The sequence below is a fragment of the Phalacrocorax carbo genome, chromosome 8, assembly GCF_963921805.1.
Source record: "Phalacrocorax carbo chromosome 8, bPhaCar2.1, whole genome shotgun sequence".
In the NCBI taxonomy this organism is placed as follows: domain Eukaryota; kingdom Metazoa; phylum Chordata; class Aves; order Suliformes; family Phalacrocoracidae; genus Phalacrocorax; species Phalacrocorax carbo.
This window is the reverse complement of record NC_087520.1, coordinates 13,892,314-13,912,614: the sequence shown is the minus strand read 5'-3', so window position 1 is coordinate 13,912,614 and position 20,301 is coordinate 13,892,314. Positions and strand designations below refer to the sequence as shown.

Below are 20,301 nucleotides of genomic sequence, written 5' to 3'. Positions count from 1 at the left end.
TCTTCAGCTGGAGAGACCGACCTCAGCTGGGAAAGGATTTGTAAGGTCTATAAAACCACAAGTGTCTGACAGGGTTTCTCCAAATATGTAGATATTAGAGGAGCATCAAATGAAACTCACAAGGGGCCAGCTCAAAAGAAAGGAGGTTGCTTTGCCTGCACCTAGTTGAGCCGCGCGAGCTTTTGCCACCAGCTACTGTGAATGAGGTTTCAAAAAGGGACTGGGGCGGGGGGGAAATTAAGGTGGTTAATACAGAGACACTCTGGGTGGCTGGGTGAATACTCTGCAGAAGTATTGCTTTGTGATTACTTTGTGCTTGTACCATCTCTGCATTTGCTATTTGGCTGCTGCAGAGTGGGCACTAGCTGACAATGGTCAGCTGTGTTTGTTTCTAGTGTTCTGCAGCCAAGAAAATGTTCTTTGCAAATCAGAAGTCACAAAATGCTGCTCTAGTCACTAGCCAGACTTGTGAAAAAGAAACGCTTGTGTCCAAATAGAAAATAAAATTGTTTTATTCTGGCTTGCCATCTCACCTGCTGTCAGAGAGCTGGCTCCTTCCCTCTGCTGTTGTCATTGCCCCCTGTAGCAAAAGTGATTTATAGGGGGAATTCAGGCTCCCACCTTGGGTAGCAGGCAGTGTTTGCTTTGGGGGGGGTGGGGTGGGTGGAAGGAATTCCTCCTTTTGTAATTTTCTTACCTGTGAAGATGGGAATTGGCAACCCTCCCAGCCAGTTCTTCCCCTCAGTGCTGTCCTAGCTTTCTTTTTTCAGAGCCCTGCTGTGTCCTGTGTTTTGAAACAGGGCTGGGAATCTGGAGTGTTATCTTACCTGGGTCTCTAAAGGTGGATTTGGTTTGCTTTTAGAAAACAAGTTCAGTCTATAGGGATTTTTTTTCCCACCTTGTAGTTGTATTTTTGCACTGCAGCAGAGCTGTCAAAGGTAACACTTTTGTGCTATTCAACTTGCGTAATCCAACAAGTAACGCATGCAGTCCAGTGTTTGCAGGGCTGCTGGTGCTGCATTGGACCAGCGTTTACCCCTAGCATCACCCAGTCATGGACGCCTGGTGCAGGGGTAAGACCGGGGTGAGCCTGCCACCCCCTGCACCAACCCGGTTACCCCAGATGAGATAGCAAACCTGCACCTCCTGGCCAGTGGGTCATGATCCGTAGCTGATGCCAAAGGATTGGTAGGCCACTCCCTAAAACAGTGGATAGGCTGTCAACAACTGAAATTAAATTACTCCTGATTTTAATTACCCATAGAAAGTGTTTGAGAACACACGCCTGTACCACTCTGTACTGCAAGGGTAGATTCTAGGGTGCAGGACTGCCCTGAGTAGCAGTGATAGAGGTGCAGCAGGGGCCAGGGGAGGGTGGAGGAGATTTTGGATGTTAGAACGTGTTTTTTGCTCTCTTGCTGTTCTTTTTTTCTTGCCTTTTTTTCATTGTCCGCAGCCCAGCCCAGAGTCCCCCTAAGAGCTCCTGCCCGCGGCAGGGCACGCCCGGGCGAGGCGCCGGAGACGCGCTCCCTGCCCGGGGGGCGGAGCGCATGACGGGGTGGGCGGGGCCGGAAGTGGGGCGTATGAATATTCATGTCCTGCCTGACGCTGCCTGGGCGGGCTCGCGGCGGCGGTAAGCGCGGGGGGGCCGGGGGGGCCCCGGGCTCCCGGCGCGGCGGGCACAGCCGGGCCGTCCCGCCCTCGCCTCCTGTGCTTCCAGCTTTTAGAGCAGTTAACATAACCTCGGGTTTTTATCCCTAAATTATCGCTGATCGATGTAAAAGCACTTATTGTACTGTTTGTGGGGGCTAGTTCAGGTTTAGTTGCTTCTTGGGTGCTTGATGCAGGCCCCCGGGGCTTATCAAACTGTGGCGCCGCTTTCCTTTCTGGAAAAAAAACCAAACAACCAACCCGTATATTTCCATTATGTGTTTTAATTTTTACCCTTTAACTTTGCATTTTCAGGAGGCTCCAAAAATATTGAATTTAGTCCTCGGTGTTGCTTGGTTTGCGTTAACGCCTCAGCCCGGGGTCCCAAGGCTCTGTGCACATAAGTTTATGCTCCTGTTATAGCACCCGGCTGATGGTTGGGGTGAAAATCTGCCCCTGTGAGTTCATAAAAATCCAAAATGATGCTCACAGTGCGTGTAGTACATGAAGTTGTGCATTTTGGTAATCAAATAACGTCATCTATTTTCAGGGTTTGGTGGATGGACGGCCGCGTGTGTAATCCAAAGCCTTTCAGGAGCTCCTCTGTGATGGAAAGGGAGAGGCAAAGCCTGGCTCAGCGAGGACTAAGCAGGGTCCTGGTTACAGGTCTGTGGTTTCTTTGTGCTTCTTGCTGTCCCGTAGGCGTTGGGCTTTCAGAGTTAATGAGCCTGTTTTGAAGCTGCTGATTTTCCAGGCAGCGCTGACTGTTAAACCTTTGTCCCCTCTGAGGAGAGGAAGAAATGTTAATGTCTTATCTCCCGTAGTCTCCTTTTCGGCCTGTTAATTAGTGAGAAAATATCTCTTGCAGGAGTTTTTTCTTTGCTGCTATTATTATTACTATTAATGATATTACTATTAATGATACTACTAGTAATATTATCGTCTTCCCACAAGGGTCATGACTCCTGAACTTGGATGGCGTGTGCAGAATTTGGGGAGTGCCATGGCTTTTATTGATTCTGGAGTGTATGACTGAGATGGTAAAATCTCTCTCCCAGTCCCTGATACTGCTGGATTGGACAAAAGCTAACCATTACAGAGTAAATTTTCCTAACAGCATGCAGAGACAAAGGATGCGGCCTTTTTTTTTTTTTTCCCCCTCTTACTCAGAAGCCTTTGATGTGGGCCACAACTCCTACCTTGGGGAGGATTTTTCTGTGTCTCCACTCTGCAGCCTAACATGGGCTGGAAGACAGGTTTCCTCCTTCTTTCCTAATTTCATTTTTCAGGATGTGGAAAACAAACTCAAGCTCTTCCAGCCAAAACACACCCCCATTAGGTGGTGTCAGTGGTGGGGGAAGGCACATTTTAAGCATGCTTGGCCAATAGGTGTTAAAAATGCACCTTTTCCTATTGCAGACCCTTTAAGTAATGTTTGTGCTAGGTGATGCTCTTCCCTTCCAGCTTCACAAGCAGAGGTGAGAGGGGCTGGGGTGCTCAGGGGTCTGTGCAAGCCTCAAGGGGTGCAGTGATGCCAGGAGAGCTTTGGTCTCCTGGCTTCATTCAGCCCCAGCAGCCCTTCATGGCCCTGGTGTCACTCTGTCATCCTTCTTGTTCTCCTTCTTGTCCCTTTCATTGAGCTTGGACTGAAGGGAGACCTTTCATTCCTCTTTGGTGTCTTAGGGGTTTACCTGGGGTATCTCAGTTTTGTTTAATTGTTTTTTATTTGCTGTGCTGTGTTTTAAAAGGTCATTGTAGCTCTTTGGTTTTCTGTTAATAAAATAGGTAGCATTTTCTGGACTAAAATAAAGGAATTTATCTAGGATTTCTACCTGAGGATTAGATGTTCAGAAAAAAACTGTCCTTGCAGACTATTGTCAGCCTTCAGCCTAGTGAAATATTTAACATATGTTTAATGGTAACATAAGTCATATGCCTCTTAAATATACAAGCTCTGCCATTGTTCCTGGTCTGCCTGGGGGATAATCTCCAGCAGGTCACAAATGGTATACCCTGCTGTGCTTTACCAGTTTAAAAGAATAAATAACCAGAAACGCCTTCCTTTCTGCCTACACAGAGCAAGTACCTGCAGCAGCAAGGGCATGGACGCTTTTGGGCAGCTCAAGAGTCATGCGTAATTGTACGCAGGTCATCAAACCGATCCCCTGATTAGTCCAAAAGACTCCACTCTTACTCAGCATGGCAAAACTTCTGGGTGGAGGTGGATGTAGTCAGTGTCCTGTAAGCAGGTATTACAACTGTCCAGGCAGTTCATTTACCGAAATCAAAAATTGCCTTTAACTGGATCTGTATGTCTTTGAAATGTGTTGCTTTTTCCTTTTTTGATCTCAGCCTGGGCTACTGAGAGGTGTCTGGAGCAGGGAAAAACTCATTTACGAGCTGTCATCAGCCTCAGGGTTTTTGTTCCTTGGTGTAAGCTGAACTGCTGAGGACAACTTTGCTTTCTAATTCTGCTCCTGGGTTTTCCCGTTGGTGTTTGCTATTTGGTTAATTTGCCTTTACAGTGTCTTGTAAATATTTTCCATTCTTAGCTCTGAATATCTTTGTGTTTTTGTTTTTTTAATGGCACGTGAACTACATGTCCCTTTCTTTGAAACCTGGTAAACAGCTTAGGAGGAGCAATTTGTTTAGGACAGGATTTAGAGAAAAGAGAAAAATAAACTTTTCTCAGTGGGCTGAGAGCAGGTTTTGCCACATCTCTTGTTTCTCTCAGAGTGGATTGTAGTTTCCTGAGACTAAAATCCGATGAGTATTTGATAAGCTTAATAGTAGTAGTATTTGCCACCACAGTTGTGTAATAGCTTTTGTTGGAAATGGTGCTTTGCTTGCTGAATTTACTCATTCCATGACTGTAGGTGTGTAAAAACCGGCATGCTTTTCTTCAACAGCTCGAGATGAACGTGAGCAAGGAGAAGCAGCAGCCTTTGAAAGAGGATGACTTGATGATCCAGGGGAGATGGTGTGCTGTTACTTGCATCCAATGCTGTGAGTATTCCTGACCCTCACTGCTGCTGCCTCTTGGGTCAACAGGTGGAGACGCTTCAGGCTCCGCAGTGGCTGCAATGAAAAAAATCCAACCTGGCTTCTAAATAGAAAATCCAGAAGCTTCTTAATTTAAAACAGGACCTAAAAGAGAGTCCTTTGAATAAGTTGAATGAAATGTACATATCTAGACAGTAAGTGTTAAATCTTACTGGTGGTAGTGTAACACTCCACGGTTCTTTATGTGGTTGGTTATGGAAGCCTTGCAGGAATCTTTCAGGGAGGTGGTTAATCATGTAGTAATTAAGCCAACCTTCAATTGCAGTAAAGATTCAGCTGTCCCTTGTTTCACCATTTGGCCAACTTCCATAGCTTGATTTTACAGGAACAGGGGGATCTATGGAGTTCTGGAGCCAGTGATGGCATCTTTTTCTTTGAATACAACTTTTTGAAAGTTCTTGAAAATGCTCTTTGTTATTCAGAGTAGAGTTTTTACTATGAAGAAAACCTTGATGCATTCTGAATGTTTTGGGTATCTTTTGATATATTTGAAAATGCCTCTTTGCAAGAGAGAAAATTAAAGAAACTCCAGTTTCAGAAATATGTAGCTTTTATGTATTAAAAAAAGTAATCCAATGAAGGGCCCACTTGCACTTGTTCAGTTTGGGTTGAAGCCCCCTGCTATTTGCATGCATATATCTTCTGTCCTAAATCTGAATAAGCCTTTATTGCTTTGATATCCTTTCAGAACCTTGGCCAGAGGGAACTTTTATTGGGGGAGAGAAAAAAGGTGCCTTGGAGCGGGATTTTCAGTGACATTTCCCAGTAATTTCTGAGGCTGGGGACTAAGTTATGTGTCCATATTGTCTCTGAAGTTGACTTGATGCTTTTTTTTTTTTAAATTCTCTCTGAGCAGTTTACACTGAGACGTTGCTTTTGCAAGCTGAGTGTTTCTATACCTGCGTTCCTGAACTTCTCTACTTGACTGTTTTCAACTCTGATCCCTCATTACCCCATCTCTCATCCTCATCCTCTGTGAACACTGTCTAAACAGGTTGTAGCTCAGCTTGGCATACGCTCATACTTGGCAGTGCCTGCCCTTGTTTCCTCTTGCTGCTCCTTCCGCTGCAGCACTTGGGGGGTTTGGTTTTTTGTGGCAGCTGATAACACTCACATGTTTCTCCTGCAGTTCTTGGGGTTGACTTGCTAGCGGGGGATCTTATTATCTTTTCCTCCATGAGATTTCTAGGAAGTGCTAGGGTTCACAATGCCAATGTGGTACTCTGTTCATGGGAAGAAAAACAAAAAAAGTACTTTTTCTTCTTCCCCCACCATGTCCTTTTGTGGCATCTCAGGTACTTAAATCTGGGCTGAGATCCATGTTTGTGATGGAGCTGAGGGTTTCTTGTGCATAGAGGGAGGCACTTCATAGCAATATGAATGTTATCATAGAATCCTAGAATGGTTTGGGTTGGAAGGGACCTTTAAAGATCATCTAGTCTAACCCCCAAATATTGACATACATATGTCTGATATTAGCTATATTAGAGCTCAGTCTAGTGGTTTCCTGCATCAACAATCTTTTCTACCTGTCTTTTCTCTGAAAGATGCAATTAAGGTGGGATCTTGGTGTGGCTGCTAACAGCCTCATTCAAGCATTGTTGAGAAGCTCTGGAGGGGAGAGGGGATATATCTTGTTCCGTAAGTTTGTCAGCTGGCTGATTGTCTTCCTCACAGCTCCTATGGGACATGGAGCAGACGTGAGATCATCCTATGCCTGAAGGCCTTAAGGCCTTGCCCGTACCTGGAGACAACCATCCCAAGCCACAGCTTCTGCCATGTGGTGTCTGCCCAGGTACTTCAGGGCAGTTGCTGTAACAAACAGGGAAAACAGTGGTGGAAGTTTCTTCCTCTTTAATAAATCTTTACTATACTCACACTGCTTTGTTTTGCTTTTTCCCCTGCTGTACATTTTCTGGTACCATCATCTCAATTTTGTACTTATCCTGGGACTTACAAAATACTTTCCCACTCTTTGTCCAGCTCTGTAGGATGGCAGCTGATCCTGTATCATGACAGGGATGAGCAGGCTCTGAAGGCATTGACTGAAGGATTACGAATAGGTGAGGTGGAGCGACTCCAGCCTCTGTTTGGTGGCCTGTAGGGTGGTGACCTGGAGGCACTGAAGGTACTTAATTCCTCAGGTTGTTGTGTACATGGCACTTGGAGCCTAATGCAGGAGCTGGAGAGCTTGTAGCAGGGTGGATTTGGTATGGATGAAAAAATGCCTTTGACTTTACTGCTTTTTTTCTACTGTGACTTTGTGCATGGTCTTCTGGCCTCCTTGTAAGTTCTGAACCACTGAATTCCAGCTCATGGTCAGAAGTTGTCTCTCGATTTTTTTGTTTGTTTGTTTGTTTCATTGTTCTTTAGGTGGCCTGTGTGCAGCTGATCAATGCCAGGATCAAAGCTTCTCATGAGCTGGACTTCCGAGTTGGTAGGGACATGATGCATCCTGAGTTTCAACACCTCTTTACAGTGAGGAGCAGCTCACTTCTCAACTTCATCTGGAAAGTGGAGGAGGCAGCTGGTGTTTCAGGCTTGGCTTGGAGATGGGGTGAGCAAGAGTAAAAAGGTGAGTCAAGACCCCATCTTGCCCACTAACCCCAGAGTCCTCCTCATGGGCAAGAGACTCAACAAAACCTTTCCATCCCCGCCCCCAGAAGTAGCCCTGCACTCTTTCACCTCAAAGATCAGTTCTGGTATCATTCCTTGGGGCACTAAATCACCTCATCAGAAAGCAGAATGGGAATTTTAGGGTTGTTTTTTGACAGGAAAGTGAGAGGCTTTAGGGAGAAGGTGGCAGGAGTCTGCTTGCATGCAAGTCTCTGGCGTTGTCTGGGACGTGCAGCCCAAGAGCTGAGGGTGGCCCCCTTCTAAGTGCTTTGGTGATGGCATGTGTGTCTAGTGCTGCTTGGCTGTGGTCTGCAGCCAATTTGCTGCTGTTCTTACTCCAAATTATTCTTAAAAACTGATAAAATTGCCATGATTCTTCTTGTGCCTTTGCCTGCAAAGAGCAGAAAAGAGAATTCATAAATTCTGTTTTTTTACAGCTGTTCTGTTTTCCTTTTTTGTTAAAGTGGCTTTGTTCTTTTCAGTTGTGAGGAAGACTTGTAAGATTAGTATTTTTACAGGGAAGAGGGAGAGAAAAGGCATATTATGCAGAGGATACCCAGGGAAATCCTCATGCAAAAGGTGGTGCTCACTTAAAGGGTTACTGAAAGGTTAAAGTTACTTGAAATTAGTTTAAAAAAAAAAAAGTAGTCTTCAACCCTTTGTTTTCCATATCTCTGCACATACCCCCTCCATATGTCTGCCACTGTGCTTAAATACACAAAGGATATAATCCTGCAAGTTTGTGTAAAGCAAGCTCCTTTTAAATTGTTATTTGTGTGATTCCTTGCAAATAGTTGCAGAGTACAAAACTTTCTGTAGTCAGATGACTGTTGAGGATTTTTTTACATTTATAGTTTATGCTCTTCATTTCGAAAGAAGTTGACTTTCAGAAAAGGAATGGTACTGTACCAAATCAAAACAGAATGAATCGTTAGATGGAAGAGAAGAAAATAAAGCAACTAAAACTCCCATGTAATACAAAGATGAAGGAAGGAGTTTGTTGGAAGGTCTAAGAAGAGCTGAGGTAATTTCACTTTCTAACAACTGCTGAGCTCTGAAAGTTGTTTTCTGAACTCATTCAGGAGTTGTTCCTGGGTGAATGGCAGTAAAAGTTGCTGCCAGCAGGAGAGGGGTGAGCTTGGTGCTGCCTGTGTGAGCAGAGAGGGAACATGTACTTAGGATGTTAGGTGCTTAGGATAAAGGTTAGTGAGGGAGAAAAACATCCAAGCTGTGGGCATGGCTCTCCCCTACCTCTTGAACTCACAGGCAGTCCCCTGCAGTTTCTCTCTGGTAGGAACTAATGGAAGCCGTGATTGGGTGGAATTGAAAAATGCCATTCCTGTCACTGCAGTTCAAGCAGCTGCCTCCAGCCTGTGCCAGATCTGTAGTGAATCCTTCCCAGCAAGAAAGGTGTCACTGCCTGTGTTTCACTGTGAATGTGTCCCTTGGGTAACTTTGGGCCAACACTGCTGGAATGGAGATGAGCTGTTAGAAGGTTTTTTGCCTCTTGGATTAGGCAGAGGCCATGAATCTTTATCTCTGATTGTGACTGGAGTACTGTATGAGGGCTGGGTGGTCAAGGTTTTGAGCCGTTTTTAGGAAAAGCAAGGAAGCTCCCCACCATACTCCTTGTCCTTGCTAAGGTCTATTTGTTGCCTCTGCAGCTGGACTCTGAACTGATTGCACAGAAGAGATGCAGATTGAAATTAAGAAGACAAAGGGACTTTGAGGAGAAGCTACTTGATGCCGATGGTGGGAAGGAGATGCTGGACTTGGAGAAGCAGCAGATGACTGTGGAGAAGCAGGAGCTGGCAAGCAGTCTCCCCTCTGAGTGAGGAGGTCCTTCTCAGGCTGAGGCATGGGCTGAGGAGTTGGGGATGGGTTACAGCAGGCCAGAGACTGCTCTCCTCAAAGAGCTCTGTCCTGTTATGGGGAGAAATTACATTGGAAGGAGAAATGATGAGAGTCTCCCCTGGTCAGAGATCTGGGGAGTGCCTTCAGGAGGCTGTGAGACACTTTTGCTTAAACAGGTGGAGACAGGAGAAGGATGAAGAGGCTGAGTGACACTGGTGCTGCTCTGACTGCTCCCTGCTTTCTTATTCTCTTACTGGTATCCATAGACCTGAGGCCAGTGGGATCAGTCCACAAATGACTACTTTAATATCTCCTCAGCCCAAAAGTAGTCTCTGGGTCAGCTTTCCTTGGGCTGATTCTTGTCCTGCTCTTCTGCTTTGCAGGCAGCTCTGATCTTGTGCTCTAAAGAGGTTTCAATCTTAGATTTAACATGAATAGAGTTGTCTGCCTTGAATCTTTTCTCCTGTACTTTGTCCAGCATTCCCCTCGCATGCTTCTTTCAGCTCAGCATCACCCAGATCTTCCCTGGTGAGACCTAGCTTATATAGGACTGACCCTAGAGTGTATTGCCTTTTCCCTGAACACATAGGCTTCCCTCAGAAGCTGATAAGCGTATTCTCAGAGTTGTTTCTTTTGTATTAACAAAAGCATGGGGGACGAAAAAGCAGAAATGTTATGATAGTGTTTTTCAGGATGCCCAGTGTTAGCTGGCATCCTCAGTTCAAGCAGTCTGCTATTGCTGCACCGAGTGCTGTGCTCTGCCTGGAGCCCAGGCAGTCTGTGCATACTTGGATTTGCTCTCTGGAGAGCAAAGACTGAACAGTTAAGGAAACTTGGTTTTGCATGTGGATATTTCTGCTCCTAAGTCCCTTTTCTGATAGAATAGAAAATGCACACTGGTTTGGGTTTTGTTTTGGGGTTTTTTTGGAGGGGAAATGCATTGAGTACTTTACCCCTAAGGAAAAATAGCAGAAAGCAAGATAAAGCTTCTTGCAATTGTTTATGTAAAACAAATGGTCTTGAAATCAAAGTTCTGTAGAAATCCCCTTCTTGGTGATTACATACTTTTGTAAGCAGCTCCTCTGAGGGAGGAGAGGAAGAAAAACATCTCCATTATTGAGCCTTCTCCCTCTGGCTGTTCACTTTTGACAAGTTTGGAAAGCACAGACTAGAGGGAGGAAAACATTGGAATAATTTTGCTGCAGTTCTTGGGCTTGAGTCTGGGCAGTTCATTGTGGCAGCTCCTGTTCCTGCCTCATGATGGGGGAGAGGCAGAGTGAGCAGATCATGGGATGACTTTCCTTTCTGAGATATAGGGTGATGTGGGCAAGAGGTTTCATCTCACTAGGCTTGTAGTGCCTGATGCCAGGGTCAGGTCAGAAGCTGAGAGAGAAGGGCATGTAGTGAAGGGGGGTTGTGCAGCACAAGAGAGGGTCTGTCAGAGTCTCAATGGTGTCAAACAGCAGGGCTACAGGCTGGCCGTGGTGTAGACACACCACCATAAGAGCACACGCTCTGGATGTCCTGCAGATCCATAGACTTTCTTTCCTGTTTATCCTCACTGAGACTAGAATGGTGCAGAGAATTGGGGTTTTCTTTCTATGCTACACAGTGCATCTAGCACCCTGTTTGATCTTCATGGATATAGATTGCTTGGGCACTTTTATATATGTCAGCTTCCTAACAGTTGAGATGAACCTAATAAACCACCACATGTTTCTGAGGCCTGTTTCAACCACTGACTTTTGGGGTTGGGAGCAGACTCTACTTCACTATTGTGCTTCCAGCTGTAGCTTGTTCACCAGACCTCTTCTGAGGTTGCTTTGCTGCAGGAATGCATCTTTCCCTCTGTCACCTCATGGGAGGAGGATGTCAAGTCCCCAAGTGATGGTATGGGTCACCTGTTATGCTGCCTTCAGCTTGTTTTTTCATTGACAAGGGATGTTGGCAGCATCTTGTGAGGAGAAGGATGGGGATTTGAGATAGACTTGATCATTTGAAGGCCAGGAGAACTTTCTCACTGCTTTGCACAATGGCAGTTGGACTCAATGATCCTTATGGGTTCCTTCCAACTGGAGATATTCTATGATTTGGAGCATGCTTAAGGGTGGTACCCTGTTTGCTCTGGGCAACTGAGTGTGAGCTGACCACTGCAATGTTCTTGTTTCTGCTTCAGATGGAGAGGATGAAAGATCTTGAAGGCACCAAGAAAGAAATTGCTTCAGGCTCTTCTTCCCTGCCTGCAGCTTCACTTCTAGGCACTGCAGGGAACATCCAACTACCACCACCCATCCACTACCAGGGACTGTTTCTGGAGACATCCCACCAGCTCCTCTGCTCCTAGGTTGTTCTGGCATCCCACCACCGACAGGATTTGGTATTCCCCCTCCTGCACTTGCCTTCGGATTCAGGGGAACCTGTGCACCTTGACTGCTTCTATGGGGATCGTCTGCAAAGAAGATTCTCAGCCAGCCATGCAGCAGTGGAGACCACTTTGGACTAAGGTAGGACCTACATTTTAAAGGCCACCTTACACCTTGTTCTTTTACCCCCGCAAGCTCATCCTTTCACTTGTGTCATCTCACATCACCCTGGCTGAGGGGTTTCATGGCCCTGCTTTCTGTACTCTACAGAAAAAAAACAATTTTCTGAAGAAGGAGGTGATTTCTTCTTTGTCTCTGCATGCAGAGAGGACAGGGAAGAACGCACAGGGTCCTGAAGTGTTTGGTCATCCTGAAACTGTGCGGGAGGCCCAGCTTGCAGCATGCTGGCATGTGCTTTCCTCTGCTACCTTTGAAGGCTCTGGTGGACTGAAACGTCTTTGTCATTGATCTGAGGTGTCTCTTGTGAAAGTTGGCTTAATAAGCTTACAGTCCTTAGTAAGATCTCATGAAGACCTGGAGGCCCTTCCAGATTATGTGGTCCTCTTTAGCTGTGAAGGAGGTTAGGGATCTCCTGGCTAAGCCACAGCTGCACAGTGCCTGCATCTCAGGGTGACTTGCGAGCAGCCTGCGAGGAAGAGCTGCGTTGGCTGCAGGGAGGGTTTGTGGCAGTGATGGGACATTTGTGGCATGTGGTGCACTGCCGCAGCGTCTGTGCCTTGCATCCTCTAGAGTATGGATATTGTGCTTTCTTTCTGTACCATCCCTCTTGCTTCTGATTGGTTACCTGTCCCAACAGCTGTGTTAAGAGTAGGCTGCCAGGCAGCAGCTACATGGTGCTGCTTGGCACCGTGTACAGCCAGTTAGGGCTCTTCTCGCTGGTTTTCTCCCCTCTTCTTCTTCCTGCATTACCAGGTAGATGCTAGGGCTCTCACCACCCATCTCTGAGCACTTTCTGTAATATCTCTCTCACTTAAATATTTATGGAGCTAATTCCTCACCCTTGCACTCAAGGCAGGAGATCAGCAGGACCCAGGTACTGTGTATGTGGATCACCTCAGGGCAGGGAGTACTCCTGCCTGCATGCACTCTGCCTGCAGCTCCAGACCATGCTCTTTGGGAGGGAACTTGCCCCTGCACTGAGGCCATGGTTTGGAACTGTTATGTCTTAGCACTTAGGGCAAGCCCTGTGGCTGTGCAGTAAAGGGGATGTATAAATAGGAGGGCATGAAAAGTGATTAACACAGACGTCCCCAACCTTATGGTCCTTAAAAGGGTGGAAGGGGAAAAAAGGCTTGTGCCTTTGAGCTTTACTTCTTGGTCAGGGAAAGAAAACAGTGTGTTCATCAGAGAAATCTGTTCTCCCCCAAAAGTGCAAGGTGAGGGCTGCAGGACAGATCACAGCTGAGAACAGGCTGCCTTGCAGTTGCCAGCAGGTGATGCTTGTGGTCTGGGTGCAGTCCTCATCCTCATGCTTGCTGCCCTAAATTCATTGCTTCCCCAGCACATATCTATCTGCATCTTCAGACACTAACACAGCCCAGGCTGGGTGTCCTGCTCCCAGGCTAAGGTGCAGCATAGCCACAGTGGTGTTGTCTTCTCCCCTTCTCCGATCTTCTAGGGCCTGAGAGTTTGGGGAGTGGAAAAGTGGTTTAAAGCAATCTCCCTCCTTTTGGGCTGAGCGAAGGGACAACTTTGGCAGGTAACGACCCACCGAGCAAAGTATCGTTACCTGCTTCGGTGGTGGGTCTGGGAGAGCTGTTTGTTCTCCAGAGGTGCCCTGGTCTCTGTCCTGCTTCTGCTGCAGGCAGAGCCCTCGGGAGAAAGAGCTTGGGTTTGACCTGGTAGGATGCTTTCTCCGGTTGTCTCGTTTTGTGCAAATAATTCTGCTTTAAAACTGCTTTTGCCTCCTTCCTTCAAACTTCTGGGGTTTTGCCTTTAGCAGGCAGAGACCATGGAGCATGTTCAGTTTCTTCCTTGAGGTCTGGGCAGCGTAAGAAGGAGGTGACGGGAGCAGAAGGTCTCCCTGGAGAACTTCTCAGGAGCAGGGTGGCTGTAGGACCAGTAAGGACTATGCATGCCCTGTGGGTGTTCTGGGAACACATCAAGGGTAGAGAAGGAGCAGTGGCACATCTTGATTGTCCTCTGTTGTCAAACTGCCCCCAAGAAGCAAGGCTGGCCTGCCGGAGGCTGAAGTTTCTGGAGATGCCCTGACACCCATGTGCTCTGGGTCACCTCTGCAGCACCTGCAGTTATGGAAACACAGAAGCGTAGTTGCTCAGTGCTTTGCCCCAGGGCCAGCCCTGACTCTTCTGGCTGCTGAAGGGCATGGCCCAGGACCTGCCTTGGTGGAGGCACCAGCTGCAGGGAAAGCAAGATTTCACTTTAAGACCATTTTACGCCATGGGGTTTGGTTTTTTTTTTTTGTTTTGTTTTCCTTTTAATTTTTTTTCTCTCCTCAGCAGCCCCTTGCTCTGTTGCTGTGTGGTGTCTCCAAACTTCCAGCCACAGCAGCTGCTGGTACTAGAAGCATCTGCTTTGTGTTTCCCCTCTTCTTCTGATTTGAAAGTTGAAGGCCGTTTTTCTCGCTGTCCTGATATTTTTTGTTTTTTTCTTTTTACATAAGTTTCATAGTTTGAGGTGTCCGTAGGACTTGGGAGCCTGGCAAACAGTTTCCTACTGGGACACAGTTAACCCACATGAAGGAAAATATTCAGGTGTTTTCTGAAGATCTGTGTTGCCGTACTCTAACCTGCAGGTGTTTAGGACAGGCAGGGTGGCACTCGGTGTTTCTGCAGTGGAGTAGGGTGCTGCTTGTCCCGATGATGATATTATTTACATTAGACAGCTTAAAATCTCAAAATCTCTCTGCAATTCGGGTCACGGTGCAGACCTGCTTTTGGACACCAGGTGGCACATGGATCTCTTGGTTTTGCATGGAGGCTTGTGTCCCTGCTGCGGCCTGTGTTTACAGCCCTACTCCAGGGATTCTCCGAGTCAACTTCCAGTCCTGGGTGTGGATTTTTAGGGGGAGCAGAGTCCTGGCTGTGCTCTTGGGGAGGCCAGGGGGTACCAGTGCATTGCTTTTTTCTGTCACAACAAGCCCTGGTAAAAAGTCTTTCTCTACCTTTCTTACAAGCTCCCTTTACATATTAGGAGGCCACAAGAAGGACTCCCTGAAGCCTTCTTTTTTCCAGGCAGAACAACTCCACTCTCTCAGCCTTTCTCCATAGCAGAGCTGTTCCAGTCCTCAGAAGGTTTCCATGGCCTCCTCTGGACCCACTCGACAGGTCCACGTCTGCCTTGTGCTGCGTGCAGTGGTCCAGGTGGAGTCTTGTAAGTGCAGAGCAGAGAGGGGGAATCACCTCCCTCAACCTCCTGGCCATGCTGCTTATTGTGCAGCCCAGGATATGATAGGCTTTCTGGGCTGCAAGCCCATGTTGTCGGTTCATATCCTGTTTTTCATGCACCAGTTCTCCCAAGTCCTTTTTCGCGGGGTGCTCTCCATCCACTTATCCCCCCAGCTCTACTGATATTCAGGATTGGTCCAACTGATGTGCAGGACCTTGTACTTGGACTTGTTGAACTTCATGATGTTCCCATGTGCCCATTCCTCCAGCATGTCCAGGTCCCTCTGGATGACATCCCTTTCTCTCTAGCAAATCAACAACACCACTTAGCTTGTTATTGTCTGCTAACTTGATGAGGGTGCACTCAGTCTCACTCTTTATGTCATTAGTTACGATATTAAATATTGTCCCAGAACAGACCTTTATGTGATACCACTCATTACTGGTTTCCATTTGAATATTGAGCTGCTGACTAACTCTTTGGATGCAGCTATCCAGCCATTTCCTTATCCGTCTAGTAAGATCCAGAGCTTTGTTGGAAATCAGTGACTCCTTAGCTCCAGAAGGCCAGATCCAGAAACTATTTAGCTCCTAATGCATGGAAATGTAAGATACCATTAACACATAGTAGGACTTTATACACCCAGCTTGGGCTCAGGGCCCTGAACACCTTGTGTGAACTCAAACTAAAATTTCTCTTGAGATTGAAATTTTGGGGGTTTCTGAAAATGCTGTCCAGCACTGTGACTAGCTCACAAAATGTCTGTTGCTGTTTTGCTGGGCCCTCCAGATGCTCTCAAATGCATATAAAGCATCCCCACATGCTATTCATGTGTCCTCAGATTTTTATGATGCTGGAAGGCATCGCTTCCTCTTGATCAAAGATGTCTTGCTGCAGGGATCCCTGGCATAAGTGTCTCCTATAGCCAATACCTCCCTCTCTTTTACTTTTCCAGCCCAGTGTCCCCAGCTCCACCAACTCTCTGGTGAGGCAGAGGCCTTCAGGATTCTGTGGCTGTAGCTTTTCTCTTCCTTAAGCATCCACACATGTTGTGCCAACACTCGCTGAGAAGTGGCAGTGAACAGGCACAGAGACTTCTCTCTTCCTCTGTTGCTCAGGAATATTCTTGGACAAAATGTCCAAGAGTCTGTCCACAAACGTGGAAGCTGGTAAACACTGGTTCAAAAGTGTCCGCTAAGGAGAATGAATGGGGGAACTCACCAGGTATCTTTCCAGCACTGCAGAATTAGTCAGATTGAAAGGCTTCTCTGGAGGTCTTGGCTCCAACAGGGCTAACCCAGAAGTTGGAGATTGCTCAGGATATTTTGTAGTTGTGTTTTTGAGTCTCTTCGAGGACTGAAATTGCCCCAGCTCTCTAGTCATAACTGGGCTCCCTTCTCCAGTGTTTAACCACCCTTGTGATAATAATTCTCCTTATATCAAGTCAGGATTTGCCTTGTTGGAGTTGGTGGTTATCATGTCTTAACGGTTTCCCTGCTCTCACTTCCTTATTTCTCCTGGAGTGGTATTGGGGAACACACACTAACAGCATCAGTGTACTTTGATGGGGCTCTGGGAACAGTGCTGGTGGGAAACTGAACGTTCATTTGCCTTTCGAAGGAGGCAGAACCTGTTTGTAGAGCTTTCTCCCTAGATGTTTTAGGTGTTTCATCTCTGCAGAATACATGGGATATCCGTTCCCTGTATCGTGCCCGAGGAGAGGGTTTTGAGTGTGTACCCTGGAGTCTTTAGAAACTGAAGTCACTCCTCATCGCATGTATGCAATCTATAAGTACAGGTACAGTGGTGGCTGGTGTGGGAGGTGTTTGTACATTCCCACTGTTTCCCACCCGCCTGTGTCAGAGTCTGGAGGAAAGAACCACAATGAACTCGTGAACTTTCTGTAGCACAGCCGTGTGTATTAGCAGTCAATGTTTTCATCTTGCAGTAGGTGATGGTGTTGCCTGTATATCTTGGACTGACCTTTCCTTATACTTTTGGGCAAGCAGCACTTTTCCTGCCATTGCAGTGCCATCCCTGGGCCACCTGGCCCTTGACCAGGCACTGGTTCAGCTGCAGCGGGCATCCTGGTGCAGATGTTTTGTGAGATGGAGGTGGTGTTTCTAACAAAGGACATTTAGAAATGTCGGTGGGAGCAAGGTCAGGCTGTGACCCAGGGCTGCCTCCTTGGGAGCGAGGAGCTGCTGCTGTCCTCATTGGTGCTGGCACTGCTAGCGTGGAAGTTGGCTGTGGACCCTCACTTTTTGAGGTGCTGGGAGTGACAGGTGTGCCTAGCTCTAGGGTGTAGCTTCTGCCTATCCCAGGCTTCTGCCAGGCTGCTGCTGCGAGAAACACCTGGGATATTACTGCTGGGCTCTCTGCAGGTGTGTGATGCTTACTGGGAGATACTGGGAGCTGGGCTGTGCCTGTAGTGCCCACAGTGTACATCCATGGTGTTCGCAGTGGGGTGTCAGCACTAAGCAGTGATTTTATTTGCAGTGGGAGCTTTGAGAGGCTCCTGCGTGAAACCCAGGTTAGAGCCAGGGATACACTAGTGGGTTTTGGCTTAATGTGGGTCTTGGGGCTTGTCTGGCCATGAAAACTGGCAGGTTTTCTCTGGGATCCCCTTGCAGTGTATTAATATTTCCAGGTCCATTGTAGTGCTGTTTTCATCCACCAGATGTGCGCAGTTGAGCCATGTTGGCTCGGTTCCTGGGGATGAGGTCAGAGGAATGGGATTGGGAGAAGGGATCAGCTGCTTTCCTGACGAGGGGCTGACGCAGCCCTGCATCCTCCCCTGCATCCCCCGTGTCCCCCCCCCGCCCGTGACCTCCTTTTCCAGACAAAGAGGGGAAGTGTCGGCTGCGTGCGCATCCTGCCCTGCGCTGCTAGCAGCCCCAGCCCCCACCCCCCTCCTTGTGCTGTGCCCTCCTCCGTCTGTCCCCACTCTGAACCTGGAAAGAACAGCTCAGCTCCCATTTCAAGGAGCCTTTGTCCTGTCAGACAGCCTTCTTTGGGTGATTTGTCTTTCTATTTTCTGACTGTGACGAGACCATAACTGGGAGGGGGTCTCCATCTGCTCCTGGGGGGAATGGGGGAGGGAGTCAAAGAGAAATCACCTGCCCTGGCACACAAAGGAAGTACTTGTCCCCCCAGCCAGCATCACCAGCCTTTTGGGTGCTTAGTTGTTAGGCAGTTTGAGAGCAGAAGCAGTGATTAGCAGTGTTTTGTGCCATTAAATGAAACCAGGACCTCTGGAGCATTGTGCAAGCCCCTCTCTACATCCCTCATTGTGGGGCTTTCCATGTCTATCCAATGCACCCCATTCCTGACCTGTGCTCTGAGCCATTGCTATTGTGCCGGTGTAGTGCTCTTCTGTTCCTGTACCCCCTCAGATCCCCTTCCCTGCTGACATTACAGGCTTAGGTGGCTGCCCAGCAGTGCCAGCATACCCCAGTCCTGGGCTCCCCCAGAGCTCTGCCCATCTCCATTGCTCCTGCCCTGTGGCACCATCTTAACAGGCTGGGGTCCACCCTGATATCTCACTTGTGCTTTCCCAGCACTCCCAGACTGAGTCACCCAGGGTGTGCTGGGAATACACCCGTGCTTAGTAACCCCAAAGCGATGCTTTGCAATTTTTTCAGTCCCCTATTGCTCGTGGCATGAGGTGTTCTGGCACCTCATCTTTTGATACCCCTTCCTATGTGGCAATGCTGTAAAAATGCCCACTCCTCAGCGCACCTGTGATGCTGATTCCCCTGCCCTGGCAGCCAGTTCTGACTTGCCAAGCTCCCTATTGTCCCAGTGCCAGGCTCGCTTGTCTCCTGCCATGCAGGGGTACATGCCTGTAGTTTCTGCAGCTGCAAAAATGTCACTAATAAAATCAAGGCTGCCTGAGTGTCTCATGCTCTGTCTGCACCCAGGCATCCTGCTCCAGGTCAGCTTCATCTGATCCCACAAAAAGGACTGTCCTCTCCCAGAAAAGGCCCTTGAATGTGTTTTTGTAGTTAGTTAAATAGCCAGTGGGACTTCCTATGTGCGGCTTTGTGGTGTGTAAGTACTGGTACCCCAGAACTGGCGCTTGCCAGGCTCTGCCCTTGCAGGCTGGATGGGTGCAGCTATGGGGCCAAAATATGTGCTGCACACCCTGCTTCTTGCTGAGTTTAATCCTTTAGTGTTAGGATACTAATTACTGTCTCCTATATAAGTGCTTTATTTCTGTCTATTTTTTCCTTTCATTTTCTTAAAAATCCTTGCTTTTCTTCCTCATCCTCCTCAGTGTTTAAGTTACTACAAAGGACTTGGGATCTTGGATCTGTTTGTGGTTGTTGTCTCATAGCTGAATGATGTGCTTTGGTCCTTTTTGGACTGATTGTGGGAAAACTTCCTGCGAGATTCACATGGGAATTTAAGCCTCAGATTCGGCTGGATTTGGCTCTACACTAACATACTGCTGGGTTGAAAGTTGGGCGCTCAGGGAGCGGCTTGCAAGGTATCCTTGTGCTAGTTTTGCATGGACCCTTTGGTCTCTGAACCTTTCCTAGGGACAGCATCTGGTCACCTTGATTCAGGTGGGTGCTAGTTCTCCCCCTGTGTCTGTCTTCAGCCCTTTCTTCCATCCCTGGGTCTGGGAGTGTTCCCATGAGAGGTAACGCCAGGCTTCAGGCACTTACCCTGATGTGGAACATAATACAGATGAAATTTGGTGGGTTTCTCTCAAACCTGAAAAATATGTAAATATGGCGGGTGGCCACATTAATTGTTGGGGGTTGTATGTGTGAAACACGCTGGTTTTAATACAAAATACTCTTCTTTTCTGAAGGATTGTGAATGTAACACCGTGAGGGAAAGCAGAATATAAATGGGGATATAAATGGGGTGGTGGGGAGAGGCAACCAGGAGACCTCAGGAATTGACAAGGCTGTGGAAGTTTTTTTAAGCAAATATTTTGGCTATAATGACAATTTAAATGACCTACTGGCTGGTTGGAGTCTCTTTTTCTGCCTGGAGCCTGTGGGACTGGAGCAGGACTGGAGAGCTGCTCCTCTCCCTGAGTGGCTCGTCCAGCGGCAGAGGGTGCTCATGCACCATCGTGCAAATCCTTCTTTTCCCTCAGCCATTTTAGGCAAAGTGTTTTCTTTCCCTGCAGTCTCCATTTTATGTTTCTGACACAGAAAATAAAAAGGTCAGCAAAGGGTGGGAGGATGTGGGAGAGCGAGACATGCCGAGGCAAAGCTTGGCAGTGGCTTTCTTGGTGCCAGGGATTGGTGCAGGGAGGCAGTGAGCCCCAGCTTGTACCCAGGGAGCTGCGGAGCAAGGGGGTCTCTGTGGGGGGGTGCCAGAATTGGGGGGGGTGGTTTGCAGAGAGAGCTGGTGTTTCAGATTA

General features: G+C 47.6%; 1 long non-coding RNA gene across 1 annotated transcript in view; it reads left to right on the top strand.

Annotated features, from left to right (window-relative positions):
* Positions 1 to 1,662: 1,662 nt before the first annotated feature.
* Positions 1,663 to 20,301, top strand: part of LOC135314720 (uncharacterized) — a 38,911-nt gene continuing 20,272 nt past the window's right edge. Inside the window, exons 1-8 of the long non-coding RNA XR_010374185.1 lie at positions 1,663 to 2,108; positions 2,201 to 2,316; positions 3,728 to 3,899; positions 4,560 to 4,656; positions 7,087 to 7,288; positions 8,184 to 8,353; positions 8,994 to 9,185; positions 11,360 to 11,687. This is a non-coding gene — a long non-coding RNA (uncharacterized LOC135314720). The remainder of the gene's footprint in view (positions 2,109 to 2,200; positions 2,317 to 3,727; positions 3,900 to 4,559; positions 4,657 to 7,086; positions 7,289 to 8,183; positions 8,354 to 8,993; positions 9,186 to 11,359; positions 11,688 to 20,301) is intronic.